This window comes from Melospiza georgiana, chromosome 6, assembly GCF_028018845.1.
Source record: "Melospiza georgiana isolate bMelGeo1 chromosome 6, bMelGeo1.pri, whole genome shotgun sequence".
NCBI classification, from domain to species: domain Eukaryota; kingdom Metazoa; phylum Chordata; class Aves; order Passeriformes; family Passerellidae; genus Melospiza; species Melospiza georgiana.
In genome coordinates this window covers 36,135,372-36,154,468 of record NC_080435.1, presented here as the reverse complement: position 1 = coordinate 36,154,468, position 19,097 = coordinate 36,135,372, and the positions used below count along the sequence as shown (strand labels likewise).

General features: G+C 38.6%; 1 long non-coding RNA gene across 2 annotated transcripts in view; it reads right to left on the bottom strand.

The window, feature by feature from the left end:
• The window catches only part of LOC131085102 (uncharacterized), a 34,872-nt gene extending 17,652 nt beyond the window's left edge, over positions 1-17,220 (bottom strand). Inside the window, exons 1-3 of one of the 2 annotated variants that reach the window (XR_009114609.1) lie at positions 17,124-17,220; positions 16,320-16,430; positions 15,989-16,109 (exon numbers count right to left, since the gene is read on the bottom strand). This is a non-coding gene — a long non-coding RNA (uncharacterized LOC131085102). Of the gene's footprint in view, positions 1-12,838; positions 16,110-16,319; positions 16,431-17,123 lie in introns of those variants that run through there. The other variant, XR_009114608.1, reaches the window with a different exon arrangement.
• Between the last annotated feature and the right edge of the window lie 1,877 nt (positions 17,221-19,097).

The following is a 19,097-nucleotide window of genomic DNA, read 5'->3' as shown; positions in this document are numbered from 1 at the left end:
GATAAAAAGGTGCTAAATTAAAATGGCAGTATGTCAATTAAATATGTTTTACTTCCTCAAGTTCTGGATTCTCCTTCCAGGTAAGAAATATGAAATCCTGTTATCTGAACAGATAATCTTGGGACAATGTATTTCAAGTAGGCCCAGAAAGTCTGAAGATTTGTCTTTAGTTTTAAAGTCTCTGGAAATCAGATAAATGCAACAAACTTGTTTCTTTCATTGGCTTACAGGGCTGTCAAATCTACAAAATTGTATATAAACTGAATCATCATTATGAGCAACCGTAACTTTAAAAACTGTCTGTCTGTAGAAATATAGATTAATTGGATTTGTGTGAAGCTATCAGTGAGACATTTCTCTATGGAAGAAATTTAACTGAACTTTCTCAATAAAACTGTTGAGATTTTGTTTCAAGGAATGTTTTCCTAATACTTTATATGCAAAACTTCAGAAGAACATAATTCTAGTCCAAATTTATTTTTTTCAATATGACAGCTGAAAGGTAAAGGTTGAAAATGTCTCATTTGAAAAGTCTGATATGAGGACATCGATTAAAGAGAGCCTCTCATTTATCCCAACAGGATGGCCTTAACCTTTTTATTCCAGACATTAACAGTGGCAGAAAATGAAGTTATAAAAGACTGAATGCAAAAGAAAAACAATAAAATATAAAAAAAGAACACCTACACTGGAGAATACTGTGAAAAGTTAATAATGTATTGTCAAATTCTTCTCTGAGGTAAAATGGAACGCTCGTTGCACTACAAAGTTTTAAGTTTCATGTGAACTAAATGCAGGAGTTTTAGGAATGAGGGATCTCATGAGAGGATAATATTCTTGCCAGTGCTTGACTGTATTTTTGAAAAATTTTAATGGCTCTACTATTAACTAGAGCCCCCTGAATGTAATGAATCACTTGGAAATGTGATGGAGCTATATAAATAAGAAATTATTCCAGTATTTGCAACAATTGCATCTCAAATATAACCACAGCATGTAAAACTTCTGTGAATAACTAATCTCTACAACAAAATTCATTACACAAGCATTTGATGGTCATCAGAATCAATGTAATTTTACTGATGATAATTTATATATTAGAATACAGAAGGAAGACATTTGCCATTTTCAGCAAGATTATATTGTGTGGATTTTTCCTTTATTCATCCCCCTGCAACATTTATATCTGAGTGTTTCCAAGACCAGTGTCCTGTAACAGATGCTGCCAGCAATACTGAATACTTTCAATTAGTAGTTCTCTACTTCGCTGGTAGCTAAGCAACTGACCTGTGGTGAAGAATACATAATGATCTTGTGCATATCCACCTTAGAGTATCAGGGAGAGCTAGACTTCAAAACATGGGTTTGTTCTCCCATATTGATGACTTTGGCTTAGCCCTCTGTTAATTATAAAGTGTATTTACTCTGTGCTTAATGTAAATAGGTCAAAAACATAAATAAGAGGCTGTGTGTGTATGTTTCTGGGCTTTATGTTTCCCCATTCATTGAAATTACCATGCTGTTAGCAAGCAAACATACAGAACTCTATAAAATTAGGGTAAATAAGGATTTGATATCATCAATATACAATCATAATTAACTACATAACAATATTTTTGACTTTCCTTTTTAACGATTGGGAGTAATATGGTCTTGTTAATAAGGCAGTGTTTACTGAATGGGAATTTGAGAGAAAACAGCAGCTGGCACGGATTTAATCCACATAAAAGAGAGGCTCCTGGTTGTCAGGGGGATGGTGGCATGAGAAAAATAGCTGAGAAAAATAACCTTATCCTTTTTAAAGCCTTCCAGTACATTGAGTCTGTACCTCAGAGTTGGCCAGGGCTTACTAGAATCCCAGATTCTAGAAAATGCCTGAGCAGTTTTCTCCCCTCAGCTTTGTTTGATCAGAGGACTTGCTTATTCAGGTCCAATGAAATTTTCACACTCCTAAGCCACTTATTTATCACCTACGGGAGACTGAACAATGCAAGAAGGATTGGGAGGGTCTTACATATAAAGAAAACAACAGAAAGTCTTTAAAAACCCTGGCCAAAAATCCTCAAAAAAATCCAAAAGAAGCAGAATAAAAACATTATATATTACTGGGAAAACATTGCAGTGGTCTAATTAGACCAGATAGAAAACATAAGAACACTTTGGCCAATAGAGGTAATCTAAGTTTCGTGAAAACAGGAAATTTTAAAGGTGAAGCTAGTTGTCAAAAATCAGTCTGGCTCAGCAGTCAATTTTGCAGAGCCTTAAAGAGTGTTTGGGTCAAAGTATTTGGGTTTTGGTTTGGGTCAAAATATTCTTCAAGATAAAGAACATGCTACAGTAACTGAAATTATTTGGAAAGGTCTCTAAGATGTTTGTGTCAGTCATGAAAAGTATTCACCTTTCATATAGTGTTTCAGCAGCTCTCCTTTTTCAGTCAGCTCAAGTCCCCAGGGAGGTTTTATGAATTGTAATCTGCTGTAAAATTAATTTAAAGGGAAGAGAAAATGTGTGTTGTCAGAAAGACTGGAGAAACTAACATTTACCTAATGGAAATCTGTGAGAATGTCTGTAATAGTTCATGCTTCAGATTAGCTGTATTTATATTTCTTTTGGAATAACTTTTTATTTTTAAAAAAATCACAATTATCCTACCAGTTGTTAAAAAACCCTAATAATGACAGCTATAACTTTGTAGTGAGTTGATCCTGGCTGGACATCTGCTACCCTACAAAGCTGCACTGCCACTCCACTCCTCAGCTGTACAGGGTAGAAAATACAGAACCAAAGGTTTGCAGGTTGAGGTAAGGACAGGAAAAGATCACTCACACAATTATAGTTACAGGCAAAATAGACTCAACTTGAGGAAATTAGTTTCAATTACTGCCAATCAAATCAGAGTAGAACAACAAGAGATAAAATCAAATCTTAAAAACCCTTGCACCCACCCTTCCCTTCCCCCAAGGCTCAACTTCACTCCCAGTTTTCTCCACGTCCTCCCTGCCAGTGGCACAGCAAAGATGGGCAATGGGGATGTGATCAGTTCACCACACTTTTTCTCTATGTCTCCCTCCTCCTCAGTCTAAGGACTACTCAAACTCTCCTCCTTCTCAGTGAAGGAACTGAGAGATGGAGAACCCAGTGTGGGTTCCTGTTTCCATGGGTCCTGCCAGGACCTGCTTCCCACTGGGTCTCAGCCTCCTCGGGCATCCGCCTGACCTGCTCTGACACCGGGTCCTGCTCACAGAAGACATCACTGTAGCCCCCCCAAAAGAACCCCAAAAAACAAATCGACCTTGCTTAACATTTATTTATTGAAACACACGCTATCTGTAAAGTCTTCTTACTGTATGCTACAATTGCAATTTCCTACAGAGAGTGTCAAAACTGGTTTGTTTGACTTTTCAAGGTGTATATGTTCAGAGCTATAATGTAATTTACTAGTTTTACCTAAATTTGCAAAAAAATACAGCATGTACTGAAATTAACGTAAACCAGAAAACAATCAAACAAGCAAAATAAAACTGTTTAATAATCATATTGTCTTTTTACAAATAAAATATATTCAGCCCATCAGGTGAATAAAATGTCCTCAGGAACTGTCAGTGTCAAACTGTATATGTCAATAGCTTGGTAAGATTTTAAAGCCTCTACAGAAACCAGAAAACAACAGTGTTTTCCATGGCTTGGCTCTGAGACAGCCCTCATTACCATTTTTGCATCACAACATCTTTACAGATAGTTACTGTACAATTGAAATAAAATATCTGTCTTCATGTACTGTCTTTTAATATTTGTGGATATCAGAATCTACAAACCCACAAAAAAACCCCAGTGTAACAAGTACTCAAATTCAATAATTAAAAAAAACCAAAGAAATTCAGAAGTCAGGCAGTCTAAGATGGCTTTCACTACACAGTTAAATAAAAATCTCAAGTTCCTCTGTGCAAAAGCAATCTGAAATTATATGGCTTGTAAAAATATTGAATTATTAAAATAAATAATCTGAAAAAATATTTTCTAAAGCAAGTAATTTTCTATATCTTAAAGCAGAATATTTAATTTGGGAACAATGATATAAAAAAATCTAAAAGATAGATAGATCTGGATTCCATTTCAGTCTGGGACTGAGTCCCTCTGTGATGTGAGGAGAAGAGAGGAGAATAAATAAATCATATGGTCTGTCTTAACAACTGTAGCTCACTGCATTGGTCTCATACTTTTCCAACAGTGATGAGTATAGGATATGTAAAAAAAAAAAAAAAAAAAAAAGGGGTTGGTAAGGGTACCTAGACTGCTCCCACTGCTCCTGCCTTAGAGAAGAATTTTTCCTTTCTGTGAAGGAAAGTGTTACCTTGTTGAAAGAACTCTGTCTGACTCCTGGAAGTCTTTGAAGTGTGATGGTGGAAGAGGAACAAAGTGGAACAAGTACTATGATAGAGTGAAGGACTTTTTAAAAAAAAAGAAAAAAGGAGAGAGGAAAAAAAATCAGCAGCTAGTTAGGGGAAGAAGAGTGGAGAAGAAAAGCTGAGAGAAAAATAGTCTGTATATGTATAATTGCAAGTAGAATGCAAAGGATCCTATATCCTATATAAAATCTCATTTAAAATTACATATCACTTCAATAAATTTTGTTCTCATTTTTGCTTTGAGTACTGATAATTTTAAGGCTCATATTTTGGTGTTTTATTAAGTGTGAAGAACATAATTAATGCAATTCTGCCACAAGTCACAGCCACTGTGAACGTTATCAGCTTGTTTCCTCCAGAATGGATGTTTAGCCATAGAGATGTGGCTGTCTGCCTTACAGTGTGCAGATCCCTTCCTTTCTCCACCTGCTCTGACCATGACACAGGTGTCACAGTGTGTCTCAGGGTTGTGCTGTTGAATAGTAAACCATGGTAGTACTCTATGCTACATCATATTGTAGCACCCTACAAGAATGATCTGTTCAGTAGTCATTCAGAGGTTGGGAATAAAGAACCTAAAACATAAAATGCCTTCCCAATTTGATACACATTTTCCAAATTTAAACCAAGTTAAGGGTAAAGTTGTGGCTGATAGACATTTCTGACTCATGAGGATGTTGGAGTTGAACATGTCTATTATCTGCTCAGGATGACAATCTTTTCCAACAGACCTATACACCAGGAGCAATCACAGATCAGCAGTGCTAGATGAGCTGCAGGAGGAAGTTGCAATCAGAGGAAAGGGAAAATTTGGATTAGAGCTGCATTAGCTATAAAAATAATCTTCTTACATGTCTACATAATTTGAAATGCAGGAATGGGTTGGTATGAACCATACATATATCTCCATACATACATCTCCATTCACAAATACATTCAGATGTGATGACAACTTCCAGAGAATAAGAAACTATCTGTAAAGGTCATTATTGTGAATTTCCAAGTGCTTTCTTAAAAAGTTATGATATTAAACAGAATTTTAGAGTCTCCCGCTTGGTAACTACAACAGCATCCCTCAAAGCCTTAAACTTCACTTCCCATTCATTACCACCTCAAGGTGGTTTTGTTCTTGTGATGTCTGTTTTGAGTGTTTGTCATGGTTTAAGTCCAAGCAGTAAGCAAGCCCCAAGAAGCTGCTCACTCACTACCCCACTATCAAGATCAGGGGGGAATTGAAGAGGTAAAAGCTGGAAAAATGAAAAAACTGGCTTGAGTCAAAGACAATTTAAAAGCAGAAGCAAAAGCAGCACACACAAACAAAGAAGAACAAGGAATTAATTCACTACTTCCTATGGACAGGAAGGTGTTCAGCCATCTCTGGGAGAACAGGGCCCCATCACATGTAATGGTGACTTGGGAAGACAAACACCATCACTCCAGACATCCCCCTCTTCCTCTTTCCCACCACTTTATATGCTGAGCATGATGCCACATGGTCTGGAATACCCCTTTGGTCAGTTGGGGCCACCTCTCCTGGCTGTGACAGGTTGCTCTTCCAACCTCCCATATACCTCCAGTCTCCCATGTACCTCCCCCAGCACAGCTGTACAAGAAGCAGAAAAGGGCTCATCTCTGGGTAAAGCATGCTCAGCAATAACTAATTCAATTTTGTCCTCTACACAAATCCAAAACACAACCCCACACTAGCTGCTGAAGAAAGTAAACACACCTCAGCCGAAAGCAGCACACTAATTCATTATTTTTAATTGCTTCTGCAAGAGTGTATTATTACACATGCTTATAAGAAACCTTGTTTTCAGAGTATGAAGAAATAAAGAAAGGAAGTATGAACTATTTGTTGCCAGGTAAGTGCAGGAGCAGTGGTTTAGATATTCTGTATACAGGCCAGCTCAAGATAGGTCTGTAATATACAAATTACAGCAGTACTTTTAAAGTCTGTAGAAGGAAGAAAATTTCTGTAGAAGGAAGAAAATTAGAAGCTTCCTCCTGAAGAACGATAAAATGAATTCTGAATATGGTCTCACAAATATTCTGTTTCCAGAAAGCTGCCCGTGTCTCCAGAAAGGGCATTCTGTTCAGAGAGCAGTCCTTGGAAAGAAGATATTGATTTCACAATCTTGTGCAGTATCCCAATTACTTTTGCTGCATGAACCAGATAGCAAAATCTCTTGAGTTCTATGGCAGACACAAAGGTGGTGTCTCTACATTGTATAAATATATTGCTACACATTATTTATTTGCTTGTATTAAACCTTTTTCTGGCTTTAAAAGAGTTTTCAAGGTATTTGATACATGAGGTCTTAATTTCCCTTCACCTAAAGTAGGAGTACTAGCAGTGGAGTATCCAGCAGTCTGTATAAATGAGGCAGCTGCAGGAAGTTGCTGTGCTGCTGATTACTATGAGACCTTGTCATCATTGTTAATGGAAAAATTTCTAGACCAGCAACTTGTTTGGTGTGGATGTGAATGACGTGATTGAAGTTTGTGAAGATTGTGTGATGAATATGGATTTTTCTGACAAATTTTAAATAAGTGATTCACAGTGGCAAGGTGTGGAATTATGTTTGTGTGTCAAGGTGCTCTAGCAGGGAGCTAGAGGAGTGGCTTCTGTAACAAACTGCCAGAAAGGTTCCCTTACATTTGACAGAGCCAGTGCCAGCGGTCTCCAAGGCAGACCCACTGCTGGCCAAGGCAGAGCCCAATGGCAACTTTGGGTGTAACAGTCAAAAAGAGGGTGGGGATGGGTGGTAAACTGTGTATGGACAACTTCAGCCAGAGAGGTGAGTGAGAATGTGTGAGAGAAACAACTCTGCTGGCACCAAGGTGAGTAAAGGAGGAGGAGGAGGAGGAGGAGGAGGAGCTGCAGGCACCAGAGATTCCCCTGCAGCCCGTGGTGCAGCCCATGGGGAGGCAGGCTGTGTCTCTGCGCCTCATGGAGGCCCATGGGGAAGCGGAGATCCACCTGCAGCCTGTGGAGAACCCCATGTCAGACTGGGTGGATCTGTCCAAAGGAAGATGTAACAGTGAGAAGCCCAAGCTGGATCAGGTCCTTTGCAGGGCCATGTGGCCCCATGAAAAGAGGAGCCCATGCTGGAGCATGTTTGCTGGCAGGACTTGTGACCCTGTGGGAAACCCACTGCTGGAACTGCTCCTGAAGGACTGCATCACATGGAAAGGACCCATGCTGGAGCAGTTTGTGAAGAATTGAAGCCTGTGGATAAGACTCCTGTTGGAGCAGTTTGTGAAGGAGTCCTTCTTCTGAGGAGAAAGCAGTGACTGAGACAATGTGTGTTGAACTGACAACAACATTCCCCATCTGCCTGCACTGCTGTTGAGAAAGAGGTAGAGAATTTAGAAATTAAGTTGAGCCTGGAAAGAAGGGAGGGGTGGGGGAGAGATGTTTTTGAAGATGTGTTTTTAGTTCTCATTAGCTTTGTCTGATTTCATTTGCACTAAATCAAACTAATTTCCCCACACTGAAACTGTTTTACCTGTGGCAATAATTTGTGAGTGATCGTTTCTGTTCTTGTCCCGTGAACCTTTCCTAATATTTCCTCTCCCTCCGTCCAGCAGAGGAGGGGACTGAGAGGATGGTTTTTTGGGCACTTGTCGTCCAGCCAGGGTCAACCCACCAGAACCCTGCTCCTTCATAATATATGAATGACCCAGGGGAAAAGACCAGGAAAGGACATCTCAGCATCAATCAATCATTGGCAATCACCTCAACTGAAAATGTCTCCAGGGGATAGTAAGTGGCATTGACATATTTTATTTACATTTACATAATTATTAACTTATATTTTATGTTCAAAAATATCACTTTTGCTTTTCAGTAGATTTGGGAAATTTCCAAAAATATAATAAAGACCAAGCTATTTTCAAACTTAACACATTAGGTGACCATGGCGATATCTCATTATCTAGAACAGCCAGATATTTAATTAAGTTTTTGTGTTTAATTTTAAGCTATTTTTATTTACTAATGCTAAAATATGTAATTGTGGAGGTGAAACAGAGTGGACTAATGATTATTATTGTTATTACTGTTTTTTGTTATATTTTCATTTGTATCATGGTAAAGTCAGTTATATATTACCTACTATGAAAGCAAACTATTTTATATGCAGATTTAAGGTAATGGGCATTCAAGTTTAAAAAAATGGTTCTGATACCCTGTAGCTTCTCAATAATAGTGTGCTCTTACAATACAATAGAAAAGGATGGATTATGGGTTTTTCAATTTGCATCAAGCATATTAATTGCAGAGTAGGATTTCCACATAAAATATCAATGTACTGGAACAAACTGTTAATGTACCAGAATATGAACACTTACATTCATTTCTTGAGATTTAAAAGCAATCTTCTTTTTCATATATCTGAAAAGTATTTTTTTTAAAGTCTGCTAATGAGAACAACGTAACCAATGTTTTCTGAAAACCTTAATTAGCTTAAGTGTTAATAGTGATTTCCTAGTCATTGTAGTGGCAAACAGTACAACAAGCTATTAAGGAAAGAAAATAATTTACAGCGTATGGAAAAACTTTAATGCAGCTTTTAAGAAATGTGTCATGGAAGATCAACTTTATGTTGTATTAGCGAGAAGAGAAGCATTGAATTCAAGTTTGCTTGTTTGGGGTTTTTTTTTTTGTTGCTATGGATCTTGTTTGTTTTGGTTTGTTGTTTTTGTTTTTTTTTTTTTTTTTTTCCTTGGAGAAGATATTCCTAGACTAATAAAAATGTACTTGGAAATTAAGTTCTGCTGGGAATTTGCAAAGAGTTTTTAGTGATACAGAATAGCAAATGTATAGTTTATGTATTATCTAATATGTTTGAATTGCACACAAAGAATCCAAGAAAATTGCTTTCATAGGTAATAATACTACTAAAAATTTTGTTGTATAAAAGGAAAACAATTCTTTAAGAGCAGGTAAGTAAAGAGTCATGATTCTTAGCAGTACAAAAGGGGTTGTTTACTACCATTATCTTGTTATTAATACACCTGGGCAAGTACATATCTTCTCATTCACTTTCAAATACTAGACCATAACTGCTTAGAAAGATGCAAATTAATTCCTTTGTTTGTGCAGTTTTGTTTTATGACTGCTCTGTTTCACACTACTAATCTTTAATGGGCCTTCAATTTCTTTTTCCTTTTTCTTTAAAACAGCAAATGAATGCAGGTCCTTCCTTTTAAATCCAGACAGAAAGAGAAAAAATATTTAAGTTTTCATGCCACAGCTGCAGGCTGTGAATTATCCCACTAGGGAAGAGTGGAAATACCACCCACATAATCCAACAAGAGGCTTGATTCATTTTGTGTCTGAAGCAATCGTTGTGGTCTTACAAAGCTGAAATGAGTTTCCTTTGCAATCTTCACAGGAGAAAAAAATGAAAATATCTTCCTTACAGGCTCAAAGCAAGATCCCACTTTTTAATTTATTTTTACTCCTATTTCTCATTTTTTATTTTTCTTAGTTTCTCACTATTTTGCAACTGCCTTACTTTACATATAATGGAATTGAATATGAGACAGGATATAAAGAAGAGTCAAGCAATCTCTTCCCAGGCCTATCAATCCCAGCTGAACTTGTGACAAGTGATTTGGTTAGTGTCTGATACAAGGGACTTTGCAGAGCTTGTTTTTAAGGCTCCTGTTTATTCCAGGACAGTTAGAAAACCTTCCTGTCTCACAGACATGAGGAGTTAGTTGCCATCCGTTTAACATCCCAGAAGAAGCAACTGCCTAGGGTCCTCTCTAAATATGCAAGACTCCACTCAGTATGCACAGACACTATGTAGCTTCCTACAGATCATCAATAGTGAATAATGAAGAGAGAGAGATTAAGTTCTGCCTTTTAGGTTCTTTACTCAAGGCTGTAGGGAGGATTTTTCCTCTTGGGATCCTAATGCTTGAATTTTAGCTTGGAGGACTTTAAAGTGCTCTGGATATATGTGTGTGTGTGTGTGTGTGTAGACATATATATATATATTAATTTTTTTTTTAATGAGCTGGATAAATGATTTAAAAGTTCAGCTACTGGCAGATGAAATGATGACTGCAGTAAAAGTTAGCTAGTTGCAGTTCTGTCCAGAAACAGTCCTTCAGTCCTTTCTATTGCCTCAGAATATTCAAACATTTGCTTGACCATTGCTTCATACAGTGATGTAGCATGTATTAGGACAAGAGGAGAGGAGGAAGGACAGAAGGCAAAGGGGGAAGGAAGGGAGAAAAGGAAAGGAAGAAAGAAAGAAAAGAAAAGAGAGAGAGGGAGGGAGGGAAGTGGCGGAAGGAAGTGGCGGAAGGAAGTGGCGGAAGTGGGGGAAGTGGGGGAAGTGGGGGAAGTGGCGGAAGGAAGGAAGGAAGGAAGGAAGGAAGGAAGGAAGGAAGGAAGGAAGGAAGGAAGGAAGGAAGGAAGGAAGGAAGGAAGGAAGGAAGGAAGGAAGGAAGGAAGGAAGGAAGGAAGGAAGGAAGGAAGTGGCAGAAGGAAGTGGCGGAAGGAAGGAAGGAAGGAAGGAAGTGGCGGAAGGAAGGAAGGAAGGAAGGAAGGAAGGAAGGAAGGAAGGAAGGAAGGAAGGAAGGAAGGAAGGAAGGAAGGAAGGAAGGAAGGAAGGAAGGAAGTGGCGGAAGGAAGGAAGTGGCGGAAGGAAGTGGCGGAAGGAAGGAAGTGGCGGAAGGAAGGAAGTGGCGGAAGGAAGGAAGGAAGGAAGTGGCGGAAGGAAGGAAGTGGCGGAAGGAAGGAAGTGGCGGAAGGAAGGAAGGAAGTGGCGGAAGGAAGGAAGGAAGGAAGGAAGGAAGGAAGGAAGGAAGGAAGGAAGGAAGGAAGTGGCGGAAGGAAGGAAGGAAGTGGCGGAAGGAAGGAAGTGGCGGAAGGAAGGAAGTGGCGGAAGGAAGGAAGGAAGGAAGGAAGGAAGGAAGGAAGGAAGGAAGGAAGGAAGGAAGGAAGGAAGGAAGGAAGGAAGGAAGGAAGGAAGGAAGGAAGGAAGGAAGGAAGGAAGGAAGGAAGTGGCAGAAGGAAGTGGCGGAAGGAAGGAAGGAAGTGGCGGAAGGAAGGAAGGAAGTGGCGGAAGGAAGTGGCGGAAGGAAGGAAGTGGCGGAAGGAAGTGGCGGAAGGAAGGAAGTGGCGGAAGGAAGGAAGTGGCGGAAGGAAGGAAGTGGCGGAAGGAAGGAAGGAAGGAAGTGGCGGAAGGAAGGAAGGAAGGAAGTGGCGGAAGGAAGTGGCGGAAGGAAGTGGCGGAAGGAAGTGGCGGAAGGAAGTGGCGGAAGGAAGGAAGGAAGGAAGTGGCGGAAGGAAGGAAGGAAGGAAGTGGCGGAAGGAAGTGGCGGAAGGAAGGAAGGAAGTGGCGGAAGGAAGTGGCGGAAGGAAGGAAGGAAGTGGCGGAAGGAAGGAAGTGGCGGAAGGAAGGAAGGAAGGAAGGAAGGAAGGAAGGAAGGAAGGAAGGAAGGAAGGAAGGAAGGAAGGAAGGAAGGAAGGAAGGAAGGAAGGAAGGAAGGAAGGAAGGAAGGAAGGAAGGAAGGAAGGAAGGAAGGAAGGAAGGAAGGAAGTGGCGGAAGGAAGGAAGGAAGTGGCGGAAGGAAGGAAGTGGCGGAAGGAAGGAAGTGGCGGAAGGAAGTGGCGGAAGGAAGTGGCGGAAGGAAGTGGCGGAAGGAAGTGGCGGAAGGAAGTGGCGGAAGGAAGTGGCGGAAGGAAGGAAGGAAGGAAGGAAGGAAGGAAGGAAGGAAGGAAGGAAGGAAGGAAGGAAGGAAGGAAGGAAGGAAGGAAGGAAGGAAGGAAGGAAGGAAGGAAGGAAGGAAGGAAGGAAGGAAGGAAGTGGCGGAAGGAAGGAAGGAAGTGGCGGAAGGAAGGAAGGAAGGAAGGAAGGAAGGAAGGAAGGAAGGAAGGAAGGGCAAGATAGCTAGCTGGTTGGTTTGAATTCTTGCTTGATGATGGTGGAATTAAATACATGTTTTTATCAGATTGACTAGCTGATTTTTGTAGGTCCCTTCCAACCTGGACTATTTTTTTCCATCTCTCCAGTGGATATCATGGACATGAGATTAATGCTTCTGATGTACATGAAGTAGCAATTGCTGTTGTATGTTTGAGGTGTGTGAGAAAGTTCACTTTGAAAACATTTTCCAGATCAAAACTCTCTGCTGAGTTGGATCCCTGCATGAATGATTTCGGGATACTGACCAAGCTTTGGGCTGGGTGGTGTACTAATCTCCTCAGTTCTGTCAAGAACTTGTAAGGATGTGGAAAAGCTCGTCTCTTAATCTGATTTCAGAAGTCTTCATCATAAAAGGCTTGTACATTTCAGATGCAAGTAAAGATTTGAACTAAAGAATTTAATTTAATTGTACTTTCATTTTACTTTTAAATAGTAAAAAATATCTAATATTTCAATACTTTATTACTGTAATTTTTCGCTACATTGAAACAGATTTAAATTCAAGTTATATTAAATACATTTCTACATATTTCATCACATCTCTATGTGCTTAAATTCATGTGTGTTTCAGATCTAAAACCTTGATCAATGCTTATTCTAGTGACAGCAGAAATATGGCTCAGAATTCAGTGAACTCACACAAATTTTGCTGAGACCAATGAAGTTCTAAAGAGATATGTGCAGTATTTAATAGCTTTAGACATTTGTAATGAACTTGTAGTCATTGTTGTTTTAAGAATCTATCAAAAAAGATAAAAATGAAAAAAATACGTGTCAGCTTACCACTTTTTAGTTTACTCATAAATCATAGCCTTAGCTGTATTTTGTTGTGTATATTTAGGAGCTGTAATCTCTGAAAAGCTTGCCAGGCCTTCCCTGTGAACTCACCCTAATAAGCATCCTAAACAGAAAAGGAACCTGAATGCAGGGGAAATAACTGTTCTGAGAGCTCTGGCATGGTCCTCGTTGCCAGGGAAACCTCTTCTTTGTCTCTACGTGTTCGGAATGGCTGCCTCATTAGACCCTGAACCTGATCATCACACTGCACTACCAGGAGAAAAAAAATAAGGAAGAGAAAATGCTAGGAGTTCCACAAATCTTTAAGAAAATGCCAAGAATAGGGGTAATCTTAAATAAATATATGTGTAGCTATTATCATAATTATGTTCTGTAAAGGTAAATCTGTCCAGGCTGCTTCCTTCCACATTTATTTGCAGGTGGAGGTGAGCAATTCCAGGTTTTCTTTTACTGAATGAAAAAAGAAAAAAGAGAAAAAGGAAAAAGAAAAAAAAAAGAAAACACAAAACTGGTGAATTGCATATTTTATCTAAAAAGTCTTACTTTTAATATTGAAAAACACCAATTTAATAAGGTCATTCTGCTTATTTGACTGCCTGAAACATTGTTTCAGCATTTCTATAGCAGATTTTATTTGTGGAGTCAGAAGCATAAAATGTCAGGGAAAAACCTGTATAGGTGCATTTATTACTCTGATCATAAAGAGGAGTGGTGAAAAAATAATAAAACTTGAAAATATATAGTGACAGGAGAGTTGCTTTATGTTTACTACTAAGTTTTAATCAAGATACTAAAAACAGCACCACATAAACTTCTGAAGTGCAGAACTGGATGCAGTTTCAAGGCATTACTCATTGGCAATAAAACCATGAACCCAAGGTCCCTCAGGAGCCCAGCTCCTGACCTTGGCTGATGAGAGAAGCCGTTGAAAACAGAACCAGAGCTTAACCTCCACCCTCTGTGGTTTATAAATATCAACACAGGGAAGGGATTTTAAAGTCATCATCCCACCATGTCTGTTCTCTCAAAAGAAAAATGAAATCCAAATCACAGGTGAAATAGTTAAGGAATGCCTGACTTTACTCTTATTTATGAAGAGAGAGAGAGCGACCCAGCTAGACCTTTTTTTCCTTATTTTTTCTCGACTGGACCAGATGTTTAACTAAGTTGTTAGGTTCAAAAACAAGAGAGAGCCTGACCAGGTGGTCTGGGATTAACTGGTAGCTTTCCTAGACCATAAGAAATTACATGAACTAGATTTACATGTACCTGGAGCAATTTTCCTTCTTAGTAAGTGATAAGCTATGCTGAGTCTCTGTTGTTGCCTAAGTAACAGTATTCAAATTAATATATTTTCTTTTTTTAAAGAATGCCTTTGATCTAACAAACATTTCAGGGATTTTTTTTCTGTCCTCTGGGATAATATTGCTGAAAGAGGGCTTGCAGACTGCAGTTAGAAGAAAAGAGGAAAGAAATGGCTGAATGTAATTCACCTGTCCACTACATGGCAAGGACACAGTTCCTTTCCTTGTAGAGTAGCTTTTTCAGTTCCATGTTGAAATGTTTCAAAAATTCAGTGAGAGTTGAGTCATCAATGAGAAATAATTTCTCCAATTGGAGACTTGAGGCAGAGAAAGCTATTCTGGAGTGCTCCTGTAACCTCCAGAGTTCTTTTCTTCCTTTATTTTAAACAGTTTCACATAGAGAGGAACTATAAGAAGATATTTAAAATAATTATACAAGGCAAGAAGGAGTAGCAGGAATGGTACTAGAATATTACTTGAAGTGGGTCTGATGTGCAGGTGTGAAGTAAGTGTTCTTTGCACCACTAATTTAATAAATTTTGGTAAATACAGAGAAAGTAAATGGTTCATCTTGGCTTCTCTTTTGAGCAAATACACACAAGGATACCAAGGCTTGAAAAAGAATATTAAAAAACATGGCTGGCCTGAATGTTAATGCATCAATGTGTGAGCCTACATGTCTGTGAGAAAAGATAATTAATGAAAAGATACAGTTATAGCTAGGTAGTAATTATAATCAGTCTAATTTATTATGATACTGAAGCAGGCTGGAAGTTCTAGGATCTGCATTTCTAAGTTCTGTTTATGTTCTGAGCACCAGGTTTTCTTCTTGAATTAGTTTCCATTGACATAGTTTCTTGTTCTATTAACAGACCCAAAACGCAGTCTTGTGTCTCTTCATTTTTGAAGGTGAGTTTAGAAAAAATGTTGAATAGATTTTACTAACCTAAGGATCTCTCAACGCAGAAAGCAGAAAATATTTAAGAAAAAATTTGTATACTTTTCAGTCCCAAATACATTACAGATATATATATGTATACTTTCATTCACACATGCACCAAAAAAAAAAAAAAAAAAAAAGGAAGGGAGATGCAAATGCAACTTTTGATCCAGTTTTGTAAAAGTTCTACAAAATATGTACTTAGCAGTGTGTCAATTTTTTTTTTCAATATACCAGACTATATAAGGTACCAAATAGTTCATACTCTGTTTTATATACACCATTGTGAGACCTAAGGAAACAGTACTGCCAAAGTTCAATCCCTTTAAATATTACACATCCAGTGTGCATGATGGCGATGGATGCACAGTCACCACCAGCATTAAAGCAGAAACTTCTGAAACTAAAATTATAAGCACTTCTAGTTGGACCATGAAGGAAAAAGGGGACCTGTACAGGCTGCAAAAACCCCTTAGAAGTCTCTAGACAATAGCCCTTAAGTCATTGCTGAGTCCACAAACTGATGCTTGCACATACAAGTCAGCCTTTCAATAAAAACCACAGAATAAATAAGCAGAAGGGCTGCACCTTGGAGAGTGACTTAAATCACGTGCAGACGGTATATTACAGATACCAAATATCCTCCTAAGATCCTTGGTCCCATGCAGCATGCATCTTGCTCTCTGATCTCAGCATACGTCAAAGCCCACTGTAAGAAAGAGAGCAGCAGATCAGCTTCATCTTTATCCCATTATTTTTCACATTACAGTGTGCACCCCTAAGTAACCAACTAGCAACACTAAATGGGAGCAATGATGCAATTCCTAGGTCTTGCACAAGGCACATGCAGGAAAAGGAATGAGATTGTTTGTTTAAGGGATATAAGAAGTGACACAGAAGAAAGACACAGATCTCTTACCTTAGCTGGTGTTATAAGAACATGGTGAGTACCCATGTTTCTTGTTTGTGTTTCTTTTGTCTCTTGAAAACCCAACTTTAGAGGCATATGCACATCTTCTTGCTAAGGTACCTGAATTAACAGACACAGTGATGGGAATCTAAAAGTTTGTATTTCACTCCAGTGTGAAAATTGCAGTCTGTTGTCTCTCTTCTCTATGTCTCTTTTTTTGTGAGTATAAGCAACAAAATTAGTTTCTTAAAGCTGGAAAGGTAAATCAGATATATAAACTAGAAATCTGCCTGTCAAATGCTTCTTATTCTACCAGAGCCCCCAGATAACACCCTCCAGATATGTGGAATGCAATTTCACTTTTAAAAGGAAGTATTCTAATCAGTCAATTGATATTTTTAAACACCATATTGTCACTGCAAAATGAAAATCACCAATGACTCTTACAAAAATTTGGTACTGGCAGAGCTACAAAAATAATCTTTCTAAGTCTTGGGACATAGTGTTTATGCAGTCTAACAGCTCTTGTCTCAGCATAACATATATTAAAAATCTAGAACACATTTCAAGGATTATTTTTAGGGGTTTTTTTCCTGGCTCAGTGGTTTTGCCTTTGAAATTATCTCTGAAACAATAGTATTGCATGCATATTTGTGCCTGTTATCCCAGGTATACTCAAGAATATTTGAAAGGATTAAAAAAGATACTTGCCCTTCTGGGTTAAATATTTTTAGCTTTACTTGCATTGACATTGCAGGTGAAAGCCAAAAATTAAATAACAAAAAAGAAATTAACCTGTTGGTAGCAACCTACCGTTTTCAGTCTTATTTCCAGTCACACCGAGACAGAAAGTAGCCCTGACAATTCTGTGACTGCTCCAGCCCATTGTAAACAGGAGGTGGCAGTTCTAGTCTTTGATCCAATATGCTGCAGTGTTATAAAATGGCAGTAACTAGCTAGGGAAGACAGTTCCACAATATGCAAGCTAAATAGCTTTTCCAAGGCTAGCCGGAGCTGCTTCCCCTTTATTCCCTTTTTGTAGAAAGCTAAAATGTGTCACACAGAGAGAGAAAAAAAAGAATAAAATAGAGCAGCCTTCTGACAGCTCAGAATTGGTACTGTGATAGAGACTCTAGAGCTAACTACACTGCATCCAGGGCTTTTTATTTTTCTTTTCCTTTTTTTTCTTTTTGTTTTGAGTGTGCAAACACATAAAGATTGTCTTTATAGGGCTTTTGTGGAAAAAAAAATCCTCTCTATTCATCTTGCGCTCTGTCTCATGCATTAGTTTCAAAATAATTTTTATCTTGGAAAATACTTTTATTCTAAAATACTAAAATTCCACTCAATACTAGATCAATAATACCCTTCCTCCAATATATGGCAGAAGAAATCTAGCAGGAGTGGCTCTAAAATCCAGTTCAGCCTATTCAACAGGCCATTTTTAAAAAATTTCTGATGCCTTTCTGAAATACTGCTGAATTGCTGAGAAGACGTTGCTTTATCATTAAAGCAACTTCAGAATGAAACCTCCTCTGTTGGCTCTAGTTATGGAAAGGAGAGCTTTAACCTGCATGTTAAAAGGCCCTATGACAGTAAAGACCAAGACCAAAGTAGAGCCATTGGAAAGTCTTTCACCATAGAAAGAAAACAGCAGAGCAAGGGAGATAAAAGGGTGTGAAGGATCCAGTCTGACATCTAAGAGAAACTATACGAGCAAGCATTGTACTTAATGCCTTTTAACCCAGCTCAGTGTCTGATCATGACAAATACCAGGAATCACAGTAGAAATATATTACACAGCCATATTGTGTAGCCATATTGAGAATTTCATAGAATGCCTGGAAGCTAGGTGGAGGTGAGAACCACTGAGAGCACCTGACATTCAGAATCATGCAGAGTAGCACATATCTGCAAGGGGCCAGTTTTTGGGAAGTTGTTTAATGTAATTGCCAAACAACACGCTTTCTTAGGAAGAATCATGGGATATTCATTTTGATCAAATAATTTTTGTCTTTGTGCTATTCCACCTACATCATTTCTGTAAGTAACTTCTCTGAGTAGATCAACTTCTGTGTATTGTGGTGCGTGAAACTAGGACATAATGTCATGGCCATAGATAACAAAATATCCTACTGTTCCCATCATGTTGTCCAGTGGGAACCCCTGTAGTCAGAGATTCAGCAGTGTACATTAATCTTCACAGTGTTGTACAAGACATCACAAACTCAGTTCCCTTGCATCCTCACAATGGAGTATGTTCCACTGTAGAAAGATAAGACATGAGTCTGATGTTGTTAATTGGACAGACGCATACTCTGTCATGTTTCACAACAGGAAGAGAATACAGATCATGACTTGTAGCTATGGAAAACAATCAGAATGTTAAGGGCAGTACTGAACCAAAGAAGAAATCTGGTTATAATTGTAAAAGTGTTGTAGAGGCAGGAAAGCAGTACATTAGTACATATCATTCTGCCAGCATCTTTCTGAGAGATTTAGGAAGCATTTAAGGGATTTACACACAATGAAATTCACTTTAATTATTGTGTATCAGCTGAGCAATGGTAGCAGTCTCCAAGAGTGCCATATGGCCAAATTCAGGTCTGCAACTCTGCTCACCCTTCTTTACATTCCAACTCTTAGCTCTGTTTAATGACATCACATTTACTGAGCACTAGAGGAGCACAGTTGAAGAGGTCGGTGGTTCTTTTGGTGTATAGTACCTTAGGCTGTGTTGGACTACATTTCATTGGAGTATTTCCTTAAAAAAGTATTAAGGCAGGG